This window comes from Clarias gariepinus, chromosome 16 (assembly GCF_024256425.1).
Source record: "Clarias gariepinus isolate MV-2021 ecotype Netherlands chromosome 16, CGAR_prim_01v2, whole genome shotgun sequence".
Lineage (NCBI taxonomy): Eukaryota > Metazoa > Chordata > Actinopteri > Siluriformes > Clariidae > Clarias > Clarias gariepinus.
In genome coordinates this window covers 2,355,898-2,375,865 of record NC_071115.1, presented here as the reverse complement: position 1 = coordinate 2,375,865, position 19,968 = coordinate 2,355,898, and the positions used below count along the sequence as shown (strand labels likewise).

General features: G+C 44.6%; 1 pseudogene; it reads left to right on the top strand.

The window, feature by feature from the left end:
* Positions 1 to 933: 933 nt before the first annotated feature.
* Positions 934 to 19,968, top strand: part of LOC128544917 (deleted in malignant brain tumors 1 protein-like) — a 99,030-nt pseudogene continuing 79,995 nt past the window's right edge.

Genomic DNA, 19,968 nt, shown 5'->3' with positions numbered 1-19,968 from the left:
CAGAGTGTACCTCAGTCAGGTGACGGGAGCACACCTAAACCGAGATTAGCTAATTATGTTTAGTTATAAATCGTTTGTCTCAGTTGAGTTTCTTTGTCTGGCATCTGTTGTGTTAGCATGCTGTTTAAGTTAAGTGGGTGTAATGCCTTTTTCTTGTGTATCTCCTAGTCATGTGTTAGCTCCTAGCCATGTGTATCTCCTAGTCATGTGTTAGCGCGAAGCATCAACAGCAGAGGCGAGTGCACCAACAGCTGGCTGGAGAGCCTATCCAGCAGATCAATGCGTGCTGGGCAATCGACGATCAGGAGGGCATGCAAACCCTGCTGGAGTTGGGTGCACGCCTCCAGGACCAGCTCGATCAGCTCGACAAAGGAGGCCCAAAATCTCCAGTCTGGCTCAGAGGAGGCTCTGATCTCCCAGAGAACCCAGTGGAGGGCTCTGATCTCCCCGAGAACCCCCCGACAGGCATGAGCCAGATCCGCCTCTGCCCAGCTTCGTCGAGCTGCAATCTCCGCACTGCTATTTCGATGACGGCGAGCTTCCACCTCTGCCCTACTTCACCAATCTCGAACACGGCAAGCCTCTGCTCTGCGTCGACGTGCTTCCGCCTCCGCCTTGCCTCGTTGACGACGTCGTGCTTCCGCCTCTGCCTTACTTCGCCGACCTCGACGACGGCGAACCTCAGCCTGATGTTGACGGTGAGCTGCCGCCTCTGCCCATCTGCGTTGACCTCGACGACGTTGAGTTTCTGCCTCTGCCCTGCTTCGTCGACATTGACGACATCAAACTCTTGTATCTGCCCTGCTTCGTCGACATTGACGACATCAAACTCTTGTATCTGCACTGCTTCGTCAACAACGCTGAGCTCCCGCTTCTGCCCTGCTTCGACATCCCAGCGCCAGTGCTCCTCGCTCCGCCGCCCTGGATTCGCCGATGATCCATCGCCAGTGCTTCTCGCTCCACCGCCAGGACCCAGCAACGACCCAGCTCCTGTGCTCCTTCACTCCGCCGCCCGGGCTCGGCGACGACCCAGCTCCGGTGCTTCTCGATCCGCCGCCCGGAGTCGGCGACGACTCCACTTCAGTGATTCTTGCTCCGCCGCCGGGCTTCAACAGCAATCAAATGCTCACTTTACCCACCCGATTCGCCTGCCCAGTGTCTGCTCCGCCTCCCGGCCCCGGCGACCATCCGGCCATTTTACGGCCTCGCTATTGGAAGGGCCGATATAGGACCTTGGGGCGGTGTCCTGGCCCTGGCCTTCCTTTTTTTTTCTTTTTTCTTTTTTCTTTTTTGCACTCCGGTGTAGCACCTTTGGAGGGGGGGTAATGTCACAGTTAAACACCAGAGGGCGCCATGCTCTCGGACTCCATTTTGTGTTTCCTGTGTTTCCTTTGTTTTCCTTTAAACTTCATTTCCCAGAGTGTACCTCTGAGCACACCTGAACCGAGATTAGCTAATTAAGTTTAGTTATAAATAGTTTGTCTCAGTTGAGTTTCCTTGTCTGGCATCTGTTGTGTTAACATGCTGTTTAAGTTAAGTGGATGTTATGTTTCCATGTTCTTGGTGTCATGCCTTTTTCTTGTGTATCTCCTAGTCATGTGTTAGCTCCTAGCCATGTGTATCTCCTAGCCATGTGTTAGCTCCCTGTCAGGTCTAGCCTTGTTTAGTGCATCTCCTTGTTTAGTGTACCTCCTTGTTTAGCTTAACCCTAGTTTAGTTTAGCAATTGTTTAGGTTAGCTCTTATTTAATGAAGCCCTCGTTAGTTTAGATCCTGTTTTGTGTAGCTTTTGGTTTATCTTATGCCCCGTGTTGCTGTTTCTTAGTTCCCTTATGTAGATGTATTATGTTCTATTTATGTTCGTTTTTTCTTTATTAAAGACTTTTCCCACAAGATCACCTCTGCCTATATACCTTTAGCCCACACATAGCACCCGTGACAGCGGGAGGGGCGGCCCTGGGGCGGGGGAAAAGCATGGCAGTCTGGGAAAACATGACCTATTGTCAAGTGCATTTGCAAAATCCGTCAAGCACCATAATGAAACTGGCTCTCATGTAGGCCATCCCAGGAGGGCGAGTTTGTTGGCTGGGTTGCTTATGGTAAACTGCAGCTTATGATAGCGTGTCTTCTTATAGAATGGCCCGTTATCGCGTTTCATTTGATAAACATTTCCTGATCACAAACCCATATAGGAAATATCTATCACTAAGCAAAGGGTTCAAATGAAAATAAAAGAGCACAAGCCTTGTGAACTTAAATTAACAATGCCTGGTAACACTGCCTTAGAACATTACTGAAGTACAACAGAACTCTTTTATACCTTGGTCCAAGAACTCAAGGTATAAAAGCCTTACCCTACTAACCACTTAGCAGGCTCTAACCTTATAAGGTAAATACTGATGAACTAAGCTGCTCTCCACTGCTTCTAAAAAGATTTAACATAATTAGCAGAATACATATGCTTGTCTTGCTAACTGCCAGACAATATCTCAAGAAGTGCGTTAACCACAGACATTACATCACATACAGTAGTACATCTTAGGTGTGAAGAATGTCGCTGAAAACATAAGCTTCGCTGCCTGCAGCCTTGCAAATGTCAGCTGATTTTCTTTTCACAGATTTTGCAGCAATGTCAGGATTTTGCAGCAGTTCCTCTCGCCCGAACTTTGCGCATCTCCTTTGTTCTTGTTGAGCTGCGACTCGCCCTGCTTTAATGTCTAGAGCATTTTCAGCTTCACATTACATTTCTCATAGTAAGCTGGGACATAGAACACCTTAAAACATTAGCACATTCCATAACAACGTTTATTGAAGTCATGTTGTTTGCATGTGTTCGAGATTGCCTTTCTACAGGTAAGAGTTACTGCGAGTCGTTGATGATTGAGTCGTATGTGTTAGTGTGTGATTGTTGTTTTTGTTTCTTTTCGGCTTTTTAGATTTGTTTTATGCTTACGTTTGATTGGCTAGTAGGTTAATTGGTTGTCCTATCATGGGGCAATAGGGGAATATATGTTTGTTGGCAAATTGCATCACTCATATGTCATCCAGGTATGTAGAGGATGTTGGCTAGGTTGCTTATGGTATACTGCAGCTAATGATAGCGTGTCTTCTTATAGAACGGCCTGTTATCACGTTGCATTTGATAAACATTTTCTAATCCCAAACCCAAATAGGAAATATCTATCTGCAAAGGATAAATCATTACCAGTGTCAAATTCTGTAAAGGTCAGCACAAGACCCACCTTAGAAAGTGTCCTTGGAAATGTAGTCCCCGGAATCGTCTGTTCCCGAGCACAAAGAACTCAACTTCAACTACAACTTCAGCAAAGAAAAGCAATATATGGTAAATAAGTATGACTAAGCAAAGTGTTCAAAGTAAAATAAAAGAACACAAAGCCTTGTGAACTTAAATTAACAATGCCTGGTAACACTGCCTAAGAACATTACTGAAGTACAACAGAACTCTTTTATACCTTGGTCCAAGGACTTAAGGTATAAAAGCCTTACCCTACTAACCACTTAGCAGGCTCTAACCTTATAAGGTAAATACTGATGAACTAAGCTGCTCTCTACTGCTTCTAAAAAGATTTAACATAATCAGCAGAATACATACAGTATGCTTGTCTTGCTAACTGCCTGACAATCTCTCAAAAAGTGTGTTAACCACAGACATTACATCACATAGTACATCTTAGGTGTGAAGAACATTGCTAATGACATTAGCCTTGCTGCCTGCAGCCTTGCAAATGTCAGCTGATTCTCTTTCCACAGATTTTGCAGCTTTTCCTCTCGCCCGAACTTTGCGCATCTTCTTAAGACACCTTTGTTCTCGTTGAGCTGCGACTCGCCCTGCTTTGATGTCTAGAACATTTTCAGCTTCACATTAAATTTCCCATAGTGAGCTGGGACATAGAACACCTTAAAACATTAGCACATTCCATAACAACGTTAAATGAAGTCGTGTTGTTTGCATGTGTTCGAGATTACCTTTCTACAGGTAAGAGTTACTGTGAGTCGTTGATGATGATTGAGTCGTATGTGTTAGTGTGTGATTGTTGTTTTTGTTTCTTTCTAGCTTTTGGGATTTGTTTTATGTATGTTGCAATGTATTCATATTCGCATCTCTGAGCCACTGAGAATGAACTAGTGTTTCTCATATAAAGACAACATACACTCACCTTAAGGATTATTAGGAACACCATACTAATATGGTGTTTGACCCCCTTTCGCCTATAGAACTGCCTTAATCATCATTATTCAACAAGGTGCTGAAAGCATTCTTTAGAAATGTTGGCCCATATTGATAGGATAGCATTTTGATGGAGATTTGTGGGATGCACATCCAGGGCACGAAGCTTCCGTTCCACCACATCCCAAAGATGCTCTATTGGGTTGAGATCTGTGGGGCCATTTTAGTACAGTGAACTCATTGTCATGTTCAAGAAAGCAATTTGAAATTAAGCTTTGTGACATGGTGCATTATCCTGCTGAAAGTAGCCATTGGGGATGGGTACATGGTGGTCATAAAGGGATGGACAAGGTCAGGAACAATGCTCAGGTAGCCCATGGCATTTAAACGATGCCCAATTGGCACTAAGGGGCCTAAAGTGTGCCAAGAAAACATCTCCCACACCATTACACCACCACCACCAGCCTGCACAGTGATAACAAGGCATGATGGATATATGTTCTCATTCTGTTTACGCCAAATTCTGACTTTACCATTTGAATGTCTCAACAGAAATCGAGACTCATCAGACCAGGCAACATTTTTCCAGTCTTCAACTGTCCAATTTTGGTGAGCTCCTGCAAATTGTAGCCTCTTTTTCCAATTTGTAGTGGAGATGAGTGGTACCTGGTGGGGTTTTCTGCTGTTGTAGCACATCCACCTCAAGGTTGTGCATGTTGTGGCTTCACAAATGCTTTGCTGCATACCTCGGTTGTAACGCGTGGTTATTTTAGTCAAAGTTGCTCTTCTATCAGCTTGAATTAGTCGGCCCATTCTCCTCTGACCTCTAGCATGCCCAAGGCATTTTAGCCCACCCGCATACTGGACGTTTTTCCCTTTTTACACCATTCTTTGTAAACCCTAGAAATGGTTGTGCGTGAAAATCAGATCAGATTGTGAAATACTCAGACCGGCCCGTCTGGCACCAACAACCATGGCAGGCTCAAAATTGCTTAAATCACCTTTCTTTCCCATTCTGACATTCAGTTTGGAGTTCAGAAGATTGTCTTGACCAGGACCACACCTCTAAATGCATTGAAGCAACTGCCATGTGATTGGTTGATTAGATAATTGCATTTAGGTGAGTGTATATACAGTGTATATATAAACTACCGTTCAAAAGTTTTAGAACACTTTCTAACTCCATGATCGTTCCTGATTTTTATTTCTTTCTACATTGTAAATGAATGCTGAAGGCATCCAAAAATGCATTAATCTCCTTTGAACAGTTAATGGTGAGATGTTTCTGCTACTTCTGCTCTGTAAAGACTTCATAATGCCTCTAATCTGAGGTGCTGTTAATTGGTCATTTTTCAGGCTGATACTTTAACTCTAAATAAACTTCTCATCTGCTACAGAGGTAGCTTTTGGTCTCGCCCTCCTGGAATGGCCTTCGTAAAAGCCAGTTTTATTATGGTGTTTGACGGATTTTGCAAATGCTCTTGACAATACTGTTCTTGCAAGAACTATTACAGAACGGCTGACCTCTGTGTCTTAAAATAACAACCAACTGTTGTTTTTCTTGTTGTTACATAATTACCTAATTCCATATGTGTTATTTTATAGTTTTGAAATCCCCAGTATTGTTGTAAAATGTAGAAAATAAATCACTAAACAAAAAAAAAATAATAATAATGAAATTTGAAAGTGAAAAAAAGAAAGTGTATACTGTATATAGATTCCCTGGTGAAACTCATTAGGTAATGATACACTTGGTGTTCCGCCATATATCCATCTATTTTTGTATGTGAATCATTGCATTACTGATCCACTACTCCAGGGTTCCTAGTTACAGTATATCCTGAGCATTGGTTAGTGTCTGTGCAGAGTTTCTGTGCATGTTCTTCTGACTGATTGAAAACATGCAGATGAAGCAACTTGTGCTAAATCAGCTCATAATAACTGCTTAGTAAACTTTGTTAGTTTTGGTTTGTCACCTTTCTGTGTACTGTTAAGATACCATGGTAGATGGACTAAAGTACCAAGACGAGGGGTGTGGTTCCTTAAATTTAGCATAAACATGGCTATGTACTGTACTTGACAGTTTGTTGTTGTTGTTTTGGCTGAACAAAGAGCATAAAAGTACTTTCTGTGTCCACAGCAATATAATTGCTCTTGTTAGTAAACCATTAAACTGGGTGCAGATCAGTCTCTTTGTTATAATATATAATTATATACTCACCAATGTTGCTTTAATTATTAATAATTTTAGGAAATATAGTCTGGACAATTGTTTGTTTGTTATTCTATAGTTATGATAACATTACATTTTCACAGATCACAGAAACAGGAACTGGCCCCCAAAACAACTCTGCCTCTTTTAATGTATAGAAAAAGAGCATCACGCACATGTTCTCATGAGTTTCATTCTGAGTAGACAGCAGGAGTAGACTCAGTGAGTGACACCAGACTGAATACTGCTTTAAGGACCAGGATGCTAAGACTTTGTCTCTGTTTAATGCTAGGTAAATTCAACATTTTTATCAATACATTTTTCTTTAACTTGATATTGTTTATAATTGTGAAGTGTGTGTAATTATTTTGTCCTTGCTGTTTGCCTTTTTAATTATTTGTAACAAATTTCTCCTATTTAACATTGAGATATATATATATATATATATATATATATATAGTGTGTGTGTAAATACTGGACTCATAATAACTTAAAATATTATTGCATTACTTTTTCACACTGTCCTTAGCGACTTCCTGTGTTCTGTCCTCACTGCTATTCAATGATCTATGACATTATAAAGCCAGTTACTGTTACCACCCAATACAGTACAGAAAAAAGTGGGGCTTTAAAAAAAGATTCCTGTAATTTTCATTATTTATATTCATATAGGAAATTTGTAAAGCACTGGAACAATAAGTACAGTGAATAGTAAATATTATCCAGGCTGCACATTTCCAACATATTCATTAAAAATACATTATAGTTTTGAGAGCATTGTGTAGCAGAAGCACAAAGGTTTTGCCCAAAACTTCAAAAGTTAAAGAAACACTATTGTTTCAGTTGTGACTGTGTTGCCAGAACAATATAATATATTTTAAATGTAAGATTGATACAAAACAAAACTGGTTTAATGAATTCCCTCCTCTTTATTTTCTCTCCATAGTCAGTGTTTTTGGAGCTTCTCTGTTTGCTGGTGAGTGAATTTTCCATAAAAAAAAAAATAATAAAAATTTACTCTACAGATCAGGCATATCTTGCTTAAACTTCATCCAAACCTCAAGAGCACTTCTTTTTTTAAACCTCTGAGGTGCCACAAACTTATGTTCTGGTTGTAGATTCAAAGTATGCAAATGCAGGAATGGTGAATATACAGCCTTTTGTTTATTTTTAGAATGTCTCTTTCTTATTAACAAAAAACACACAAAAGATGAACTAAAACAACCAAAACGTGCTTCTTCCGAGCCTCCTCAGGCTGGGTCTGCAGGCGGATACAGGCATAAACACAAGGGATTAGTTTTAAACGGAAAATGACAATCACAAGGGCTTCCAGGCCCGCTGTCTGGCGTTTCGACCTTGAACTTGACGAAAAAACATAACGACAACAGTGAACGGACGTGATTTTCCGGGTTCGACTGGCTTAAATAGAAACACAGGGGAGAGACACAGGTAAACATAATTAGTGCTGGGGAGACATACCAACATAGACACACTAGGGGGGGGGACAAAGCTGCGTCTCAGTAGTCCGGGGACCCAGATCTTAATCCTCCAGACTGTGGAGGTACAGGTGTGACAAAACTACAGCTATTAAAGGAATATTAGGAAGGATTAATCACAATTGGCCAATATTGAGAGTAAAGTAGGTAGGATTAACAATCTTTGAATGAACTCCCTTTTACAGAAAGCACTACTCCTAGAATTTTGAAACATCTGATTGGTGTTTTCAAGGACACACAAGAGATGGCAAAAGTGGACATCTTTATCTATTCTCTTGACACAGTCTGAAGTTTTGTGATGCAACACTTTAGGGTATTGTATCTTGCATCATAATAATACTGTAATAGTTGTCCAAAATGTTAACTGAAATTGCTGTTGCAGGATTGTGTCCAGGGATTACATTTGCTTTTTATAAAATAATGCATTAGTAATCAGCAAATGAGTGAACAGAAAGTTTAATAATGTCTTACATTTGTTAAAGTGTCCTGACTCGCTTGAATATTTCCAAAAAAAAATTATTATAGTGCAGAGAAAAGTGTAATTTAAAAAGATTGGATCACCTGGTGGCATAGGGGTCGGTACTGTGGCCTCGTATATTCAGAGTCGAGGATTAAATTTCCACTTCTTGTGTGTGTGCTTTCAGTTTGCATGTTCTCCCTGTGCTTGATGGTTTTTCTCTGGGTACTCCATTAGCCTTCCAAAGTCCAAAGACATGTTAGGCTAATTGCCATTTCCAAAGTGCTCATAGCATGTCAGTGACTGTGTATGCTTGTGCCCTTTAATGGACTACCACCCTGTCCAGGGTGTATCATACTTGGTCTACCTGGATAGTCTCAAGGCTTCCTGTAACCCTGGATTGCCTAAGCTCATAGCAAAAGTTATATTCTAATGATATGTAGTTGTTTTTACTTATGCCGATGGCTTTGCATTCTTTTTTTTTTTTTCAAATTTTTCCCTAATTTAGTCGTATCCAATTTCTCCCCGTCACTAGGGGGTTCCCACATTAAGGCTACTACTACCATTCAGCCAGGAGGGCCGAAGACTATCACTTGTTTTCTCCAAACCACATGACGCCAGCCGACCGCATCTTTTCGAACTGCTCGCTCACGCACTGTTAGGAGCGGAGTAACACACTTGGAGGAAAGCGCTAGCCGCTCCTTCCGCGTGCGCAAGCTCACAGCCCTGATTGGCTATAGAGCCGTGATTAATGTGGGAGCGCAAGTGCCTCTCATCCCTCCCCTCTGAGAAAGCTCGGCCAATCAGTTCTCTCTAGACCTCCGGCTATGAGAGGTAACAGCATCACCTGGGGATCGAACCAGCGATCTCCGGATGAAAGGGTGAGCGCTTTATCACTGCATAGTTTTTAAGCTACTTCTGTTTATGGATAGTTTAGTTGAGGCTTTTTTATGGGTAATGCCATTTACATTCTATTTAGTTTACTGCCAAACTTTTGAGGTAAATGTTTCAATGAATTTATTGCTAATATTCATTTCTGCTAGTGCTCCTGTGTGGTTTAAATGGTTGTACAATACAGTGATGGCTATTCATTTTTACATAATGACAATCCAGATCATAGGAATAATAATTTTTTTCTGTAGAGTGGAAGTCTATTATAATAACCAGTGGGGAACAGTGTGTGATGATGGCTGGGACATGAGTCATGCACAGGTGGTGTGTAGACAGCTTGGATGTGGTAATTCTGTCGGTGCAAATCAAATCTCCCTTTGGTCAGGGAAGTGGTTCAATATGGTTGGATAATGTTCAGTGTTCTGGAAGTGAAAGCAGCATCACACAGTGCTCTCATAGGGGATTTGGAAGACACAACTATAACCATGGAACTACACTCCACAATGTATTGAAGTAAACTGGTTGTTATATTAGCAGATATCCCCCCCCCCCAACCCATTGAAATTTTGACACTTCGGCTAGGTGGGTGTGTTAGATGTTCAGCATCCTGAACATGGGAGGAAGGGACCGAACACCTAATATTTCGCATCAGTGGTGGCGGAGATTAAACCACGGCCTCCTGCTAGTGCTCAGCTCTCAGTAGGTCAGTCTGGTATGCCTGCAAAGCCCTTGTGTGCAGGCGGCAGCAGGCTCTCCTCCCACCAATGAAGATGTTAGTCTACACGCTTGGTGGGGAGTGTGGATTTTTTTCGGGAGGATGAGCTTCCTAATATTTCGCTGGAGACTGCTGCTCCCTGAAACATCAGTGGTGGCGGAGATTGAACCACGGCCTCCTGCTAGTGCTCAGCTCTCAGTAGGTCAGTCTGGTATGCCTGCAAAGCCCTTGTGTGCAGGACAGCAGCAGGCTCTCCTCCCACCAGTGAAGATGTTAGCCTACACGCTTGGTGGGGAGTGGGGATTTTTTCCGGGAGGATGAGCTCCCAGCCCGCAAGCGTCTCTCTGATCTGGGACACCATCATAAAGGACCGCGCTTTCATAAATGACATTGGAACAAATCTATGTCAATAGCACAAAAACACGAGATAAATACAGCTTATTCCATGAAAGAGTTAACTCATGGAGGTCGCCACCAGGGGGAGGGGCCATCATTGAGTGCGAGGAACTTTAATTGGGAGAAAGTCACAATACTTACAGTACCTGCTCCCTCAAGCCCAAGATAGCATGCTCTTCCCCCAAACATGAAAACAGAAAGCGTGGAGATCGCCCTCTGCGAGATATTCTTCTACATGGAGGGACGGACTCGTTTCTAACTCTGCCATCTTTCTGGTGAGTAATAAAACACTTCCTATTTTCGCTTTCCTTTTTAAAAACGTGCTTGCACACACGCACACTCACAAAGCGGATCCTGAAGACGAAAAGATCTGAGAATGTTTTCGGTTCATGCCTATTTATCTCCAGGTGACCGAGGTTGTATATGCCAAAATTTTTTGCATGTTTGGCACACACGTGCTTCACAATCGGTCATGACGAAACGTTTCCCATAGCGCTTTCTCGTAGCATTGAGTGTAGCTTGGAAAGGGAACAACATCTAACATCTAAAGAACTGCAGGCCTCACCCGCCTCAGTCAAGGTCAGTGTTCATGAATCAACAAGAAGAAAGAAACTGGTGGCAAAAATGGCATCCAAGGTGAAAGCCACTGCTGAACAAAAACACAAATGCTTGTTTCACATTTGCAAATAAATATCTTGTTTATTCCCAAAACATTTGGGAAAATATTAGGTGGATTGATAAGAAAAAAGATGAACATTTGGAAGGTGTGCATCTTGTTACATCGGGTGTAAAACTTACACAGTGCTTCATAAAAAGAACATCAAACCAACAGTCACACATGGTAGTGTGCTTTGCAGCTTCAGCACCTGGACGAATTGCCATATTGGTGAAACCATAAACTTTGCATTCTAACCAAAATTCCTAAAGAAGTGTGTCTGGCCATCTTTTCGTGACCTCGAGGGCACTTGGGTTATGCAGGAGGACAATGATCCAAAACAGTCCACATCTAAATGGCTATAAAAGCAAAATTAAGGTTTTGGAGTGGCCAAGTCAAAATACACACTTAAATCCGATTACCTTAAAACACTCTGGGGTCTGAGCGTGTTTTGGGGCCCCTGAGCTAATGTCTCATTACACTGTATTCAGCACCTGCTACAACATGTGAGCAACATATATGTAATAGTTTGTGTTTTAAAGAAAATAACAGTTATGCTTAACTCTTTAAAAAATAAATATATATAAATAAAGCCACAAAAGATATTTTAAACATTCCTGCTCATATATTCACAGAAAACAATATCTTCATTTAAATTTTCTGAGACACATTTGTTTAGAAAGGCCATATGTGAAGAGGCGTGAATGATCTTGAATAATGCTGTAATTCACACCAGAGAGGGCAAGAACCCGCAAAATGAGCTGTAAATTGTTTGTGCTAAACACAATTTAGTGTTGGAGGCACATGGCTTAATTTGGCCAGCCTGGTGGCCAAGCTTCATTGATTGCACATTACGCCAGTAAGTGTATATATATATGTATGTATTTATGAAAGGTGCACTTAGTCGAGTGACTGGGCGTCTTTATTGAAGGGGTGCAAAAGGATTCTGCAAAGAAACGATGTTAAGTGTCACTGAAGACTTTTAATCAAAGTTCTAATAGCACAGCAGTTTGAAAGACTTATCCGCAATTATGGGATTCAAATCTGTGTAGCAAGAACAGTCTAACATCTAGCATTAAATGCTAGTTGCATAGTCTGGTTCCTCTTTAAGGTTTCTTGGTCAGATCAGAGTTTTCTCTTGCCACCACCGCCAACACCCTTGGCTCGCTCCACAGGGACAATCTCATTATCATCTAAACACATTTTTTTCTCGCTTATATAGACTTCCATTATTAATTTTTTTTTTTTGTGAAGCTGCTGTTTTCTTTACTCTGCTGTACTCTTTCTGTGCACTTATCTGTCTTTGCTTTTCTTTCTATTTCTTTCTTTTTTTTCTTTGTCATTACAATTAAAGTCTTATTCCTAATGAAGTAAATAAATGAAAAATATTACACCAAAATACCTTGTTTAAATATTGATTCCATTGCCTATAACCAATTGTGGCAATACAAAATAGTGTGGCGTGGGCGGGGCGGCGGCTGGCGACCAGCATGCCTTGCGGGGATGTTGGTGTGTTCACCATATAGGGGAAAGGTGTTTGGGTTAGTGGCTTCGGCCCTGTTTGTGTGGGGGGGGGTGTGACGTGTGAAATGTGCTCTGGTTCAGGCTGAAGCTGAATTGGATGTAGGTTCCTGAGTGAAGGTGCTGCTCATGCCATACCTGCTGTGTGCCTAATAAAGTACTCCCAGCCATTGCATTGGGCAGCAAATAAGCTCACTCGTCTCTCCAGCATTCTTTCCGGCGTAAAAACGCTACATTGGTGTCAGAAGTGGGATGGAGAGTAACGGGTTCGAGCGCACAACGGAGGACCTTCTGAAAATCCAAGCGGGCCGCCGAGTAGCGGAGCGACTACTCGCGCAGAAGAAGCGCTTTCCTGACGGAGGTAGCGCGAGCACACCACGTCAACTGGTGTGTGCTGGATGGCGTCTTACTGCGGGCGCTCGTGGACACCGGCTCCACTGTTTTGCTGCTGCGCTCTGGATTACTGGAGCAAAGCAAGCGTGTTTTCGGACAGCCTGATCCTGCCTTCAACATCTGCACCGTTGCTGGGGGCTACGTGAAGGTAAGGGCGTGTCACACAGCGCGAGTCCAGGTGGGTGGACGGACTTATTCCCACGGGTTCGTTGTGGGGAATGTCAAGGAGGACTGCGTTTTGGGGTTGGACATTTTGGGTAGATGGGGTGCGGTGCTAAACCTGTCCAGCGGAACTCTGCGTGGTAACTTCAGGGTAGCCAGGTTGCTTGGACCCAAACCACATCCGGACAGGTTAGCAGCACACACCCGGGGGGCGGAACTTCCAGTAGCAGACCGAGCCGGTACTGCGAGCGAGTACCAAGATGGCGCCGGTGAGGTCGGCTGCCGTCACGACTGCTCCGACCAGATTTTCTTTATTTTTGTTCTTTAAGTTAGTTTTTACCGTTTTAAAACCAGTCAAATTACCACCATGGAGTACATTAGTTATGATAGAGACACTCTTGTTTCTATTGGTATACAATGTACTCACAATTCGACGTTTTTAACTCCGGATCCGAGCTGGCCGAGTGAGATCCTGAGGGAAAACAAAGGACGCGACGCGAAGCGGCGGCCTCGAGGAAAACGAGCCGGCGTCAGGAACAGGCTGAGAGCTCGTGCACACCGCACACCTCTGCCTAGCATCCTGCTCGCCAACGTCCAGTCACTGGAAAACAAGCTCGATGACCTCAGGGCCAGGATAAAGTTCCAGAGAGACATACGGGACTGCAATCTCCTCTGCTTCACCGAAACATGGCTGAACCCAGCGGTGCCGGACCACGCCATCCAGCCGGCCGAGTTCTTCTCGGTTCACCGCATGGACAGGACGCGGGACTCGGGGAAATCAAGGGGAGGCGGCGTGTGTTTAATGGTGAACAGCAGCTGGTGCAACAGCGCGAGCGTTATTCCTCTCACACGCTCCTGCACACCAAATCTGGAGCTACTGTCCATCATGTGTCGTCCTTTTTACCTTCCTCGGGAGTTTACATCGGTCATAATCAGCGCCGTTTATATTCCACCACAAGCGGACACGGACACTGCCTTATGCGAGCTGCATGAGGCACTCACACAGCAACAAACACAACACCGGGACGCTGCGCTTATTGTGGCGGGGGACTTTAACAGTGCCAACCTCAAACGTGCAGCGCCAAACTTTTATCAGCATATCACCTGCCCCACCAGGGGCGAAAGGACACTGGATCATTGCTACACCACAGTCAAGGACGGCTACAAGGCACAATCTCGCCCTCCGTTTGGTAAATCCGACCACGCCGCCAGCTTCCTCATGCCAAAATACAAACAAAGGCTGAAACAGGAAGTTCCGGTTCAGAGGGAGGTCGCGCGCTGGACGGACCAATCGGTGGCCGCGTTACAGGACGCACTCGATGACGCAGACTGGGACATGTTCAGAAACAGCTCCGATGGTGACGTCAGCATGTTTACGGAAGCGGTTGTGGGATTCATTGAGAAACTAGCGGATGATACCGTGGAGAAAAAGACTATTAAAACGATTCCCAACCAGAAGCCGTGGGTGGATAAAACCATCCGCGACGCTCTGAAATCTCGCACCGCTGCCTACAACACGGGGCTCGCGTCGGGGGACATGGAACCATACAAGGCTGCGTCATACAGCGTCCGGAAGGCGGTGAAAGAGGCGAAGCAGCGCTACGGGAGGAAACTAGAGTCACAACTCCAACAGAGTGACTCTAGGAGCCTGTGGCAGGGATTAAGGACAATAACGGATTATAAAGCACCAACATCCGGTATGATAAACGCAGACGTGTCTCTGGCAGACGAGCTGAACACTTTCTATGCTCGCTTCGAGGCTGCAGCTAAAGACGCTAGCGATGCTAATGCTAGCGGCGCTAACGGCTGCAGACAGGAAGTCACTGCCAGCACCGGAAGCGCGTTCATCATCACCGAGCATGACGTGAGAAGAGCCTTCAAGAGAGTGAACACCAGGAAAGCAGCAGGACCAGACGGCATCTCAGGCCGTATTCTCAGAGCCTGCGCAGACCAGCTAGCACCTGTGTTCACTGAGATATTCAACATCTCTTTATCTCAGTCGGTGATCCCCACATGCTTCAAAGAGTCCATTATTGTTCCAGTCCCAAAGAAACCTCATCCTGCTCCCCTCAATGATTATCGCCCTGTAGCCCTCACTTCAGTAGTGATGAAGTGCTTTGAACGCCTGGTCAGAGACTTCATCATTTCTTCACTACCAGACACACTGGACCCACTACAGTTTGCATACCGTCCAAACCGTTCCACGGATGATGCAATCTCACATCTCCTCCACACATCTCTCACTCACCTGGACACTCGGAGGGGGAATTATGTGAAAATGCTCTTCATCGACTACAGCTCTGCATTTAATACCATAATTCCCTCCACACTCACCACCAAGCTGGAGCACCTGGGACTTAGCTCATCCATGTGTCAGTGGATCTCCAATTTTCTGACTGGCAGACCACAGGCAGTAAGGATGGGATCAGCCTCTATCACTCTCAGTACTGGAGCCCCCCAGGGTTGTGTTCTGAGCCCCCTGCTGTACTCTCTGTACACCTCTGACTGCGTGGCCACTACCAACTCCACCACCGTCATCAAGTTTGCTGACGACACTGTCGTGGTGGGCCTGATCACCAACAACGATGAGACGGCCTACCTGGAGGAGGTTGGAAATCTGGAGAACTGGTGCCAGAGAAACAATCTCCTCCTGAACGTCAGCAAGACAAAGGAGCTGATAGTGGACTTCAGTACAAAGCAGGAGAGGAACTACCAGACCCCCATCATCAGCAGGAGCCCAGTGGAGAGAGTGGATAGCTTCAGATACCTCGGTGTTCACATCACGCAGGACCTGACATGGTCCTGTCACATCAACACCGTGGTAAAAAAGGCCCGGCAGCGTCTGTACCACCTCAGACGCTTGAGAGACTTTAGACTGCCCTCCAAGGTGCTCAGGAATTTCTACTCCTGCACCATAGACAGCATCCTGACGGGAAACATCACGACCTGGTTCGGGAACAGCACCATGCAGGACAGACGAGCTCTACAGAGGGTGGTGCGATCAGCTGAGCGCATCATCCGCATCGAGCTCCCTGACCTGCACTCAATCTACACCAAGCGGTGCTGGACCAAGGCCAGGAAGGTCGTGAAGGACCTCAGCCATCCCAACAATGGACTGTTTACTCTGTTGCAGTCTGGGAAGCGATTCCGCTCCCTGAGGGCCAACACAGAGAGACTGAGGAGGAGCTTCTTCCCGCAGGCGATAAGGTCTCTCAACCACACCACTAGGCAAAACTAACACAATATTTTCACAATTCTCAAAATCAATCAATCAATCTTTATACATCCATGGACACTATGGACAACTCCACGCACATCACATCTACACTACATGTTCACGTTTACATTCTGGACCATTACACAAAGTCACTTTAATAACCATTGCACAGTCACTTTTCCTATGCATACTTGCACAAAATTATAGTTCTATGTATACAATATATTTCTATTTTCAGGTTCTATTTTTTCTAGTTAAATTTTTATTTAAATTTTTTTATCATATTTCTTCTATTGATATTTATTACTTAAGTTTTAATTCTCTTTTTAAGGTCACTGGCGGTCGTGTAAGCATTTCACTACATTTCGTACTGTGTATGACTGTGTATGTGACAAATAAAATTTGAATTTGAATTTGAGTGGAGCGCCGTGTCGACGTAGAACCCTCGACGCAGGACGTTCCCCCCGTGCAGTCCTCCAGGCCCTCCGGTGGTGATCAGCCGTCCGAGCCAGCGTGCAGCCGTGTTACTGCGTCACCCAGAGCGTCACCCGCAGTCGCTCTGCCGGTCTCACAGCTGAACTGTGAACCGCTCATCGCCAGGCAGAAGAGCCCCACCCAGCGCTCGCGGGCACCGCTGCAAGACTTTCGGGTGGGGGCACCTATGGGGCTATGTGGGTGTGTTCCTCCGGAAGGAGGAGGAGGGGGCTCTCGGCCGGGCGTGTGTCTCACTGGGTGGGCCCCTGTACGGTAATAGCTCAGCTTTCCGATGTCATCTACCGGGTGCGGTTGGCAGGGCGGGCACGAGTTTTGCTCCACCGGGACCGCACGCCGGGGAAACATCGAACTCTGTGGAGGCCGGACCGCCTCAGGACTTTGTTCGCGTTCATCCCTCACCTGCCAAAGGACGCCGGGGTTCCCACCGCCAGCGCCGACCGCCGCCAGCGCCGACCGCCGCCACGCCTCCAAAACAAAGTTCGTCGTGGTGACCGGGGACGGTCACAGCTCGGGTGAGGGGCAGTGTGGTGTGGGCGGGGCGGCGGCTGGCGACCAGCATGCCTTGCGGGGATGTCGGTGTGTTCACCATGATGGGGAAAGGTGTTTGGGTTAGTGGCTTTGGCCCTGTTTGTGTGTGTGGGGGTGTGACGTGTGAAATGTGCTCTGGTTCAGGCTGAAGCTGAATTGGATGAGGTTTCTGAGTGAAGGTGCTGCTCATGCCATACCTGCTGTGTGCCAAATAAAGTACTCCCAGCCATTGCATTGGGCAGCAAATAAGCTCACTCGTCTCTCCAGCATTCTTTCCGGCGTAAAAACGCTACAATAGATTACAGTGGAACCTCGGATTACGAGTAACGAGAAAAGATTTTTAATAGATTTTGACTTGAAAAAGAACAAGCCTTGGTTTACGAGTACTGAGTATTATGTGTCATGCATGCGCTTCTTGTTTTGACGCCGAGCGTCACGTGATCACAACTGAGCCAACGGATTTTCTCTCTTGCACTGCAGAATTGTGAGTAATTGTCCCCCCTGCTGGGTCTTAGTGCTCGTCTCTCACTGGTATAATCAACATCTGTGCATGTGTGTACTGTTAACTATAACACTGTGACCAAATCTGTGTGTGTAAAACATCTTGAAGGTTGGCCCTGACACACCTGAAGGACCCTTTTCAATCCTCACTAGACCCACACCAGTTGGCTTACCGTGTCAACAGGAGCACAGATGATGCAGTCTCCATAGCGCTGCACTTTGTACTTATACATTTGGACAATATAAACACCTATGCACGACTGTTGTTTGTTAACTTTAGCTCAGCTTTTAATACTGTTTTAACCTCTAAGTTAATTACCAAACTTAGAGATCTGGACATTAACACCTCACTTTGTAATTGGATTACGGACTTTTTGACCAACAGACCCCAGCATGTTAGGTCAGGCCAACTCTGCTCCCCTACCATCACGCTCAACACTGGCGTACCACAGGGCTGTGTGCTAAGCCCCTTCCTTTACTTCCTCTTCACCCACGACTGCAAACCTGTGTATGGATCTAACAACATCATCAAGTTTGCAGACGATACTACGTTGATCGGCCTGATCAGCAACAACGATGAGTCTGCCTACAGAGAGGAGTTCAAGCACCTGGCCACTTGGTGCACGAACAATAATCTGCTCCTTAACACCAAGGACTAAGGAGCTCATTGTGGACTTCAGGAAAGGAAGAAGAGGTTGATGAACCCACATCACATGAACCCATTCACATCAACGAGATGGTTGTCTCATCCTTTAAGTTCCTGGGGACCCACATTTCGGAGAACCTATCCTGGTCCAATAACACCTCTAGCCTGGTCAAGAAGGCTTACCAGCGCCTATTCCTTTTGAGAACACTTAAGAAGAACCAGCTGTCCTCAACTACTCTGGTAATCTTCTATTGCTGCCCAATAGAAAGCATCCTAACCAGCTGTGTCACAGTTTGGTACGGAAGCTGCTCTGTTGCTGTGCATAAGGCACTGCAGCAGGTGGTGAAAACTGCCCAGCGTATTATAAGGACTCCACTTCCAGCCATTGAGGACATTCAAAGGAAACACTGTGTGCGTTGAGCATGCAGTATTCTTAAGGATTACTCTCACCCTGCCCACAAACTGTTTTCTCTCCTGCCTTCTGGTAGGCGCTTTAGGTGTGCCAGGTCAAGAACCAGCAGACTGAGGAACAGCTATTTTTCCCAGAGCTGTTTTCTTATTGAACTCTGCTCCCCACTGACACCTGCCCACCCTTCACACACAGCTATACTCTTCCCATTACACTATTTACACTTTACACTATTTAATATGGACTGCACTACACTGTACATACCTGTTTGAAAATACAAATATCCATGCACCATATATTTTTAAACTTCTGACTGAGTATATACTCGAACATGTCTACTTGTAAATTCCTGTACATTATGTTCATATATACCTGTACATGTCTACTTGTAAATTCCTGTCTATAGAGAATAACAACCTGTATATTATGTTCATATCTATTTGTAAATTTCTTTCTACAGTTAATAACAACTTGTGTATACGGCTCATCCACTGTTTAATTTATAAGTATAGTTACCAGCAATCTGTATAATATCCTTCTGTAATAGTTACCCATAGCTTCTCCCTGCACATATCCCTTTTAAGTGTACTTAGAAGTTACACCTTTATCCTGCACTTTCTGCTAATTGCACTTCTGGTTAGACCTAAACTGCATTTCTGCCTTGTACTTGTACATGTGTAATGACAATAAAGTTGAATCTAATCTAATCTAATCTAATCTTTTATTTTATTTTGTGTTTGTATGTAGGTGTGTACAGCGCGCGTGATAAATAAATCAAAAGCAAGTTTCATTAGAGAGATTAAAAATACATTTTCTCTCTCTCTGTTTCAGCCTGTTGTTGTGTGTCTGTGTGCGTCATTGGACACCCTGCCCCCCTACATACACCCCTCCTCCTCTTACCTTCTCACACACACACACTCTCTCTGCTCTATACAGAAACACTGCTCTGTCACAATACTTTTCAAAGGTAAAGTGCAGGTTTTTTTTTTTTTTTTACTTCACGCAGTGATTCCAAAAAAGAGAGGAGAAAGATTTACTGTGTAAAATGAGAATTGGGAGAGGGGATTTTTCTCCTCTCCTCTTACT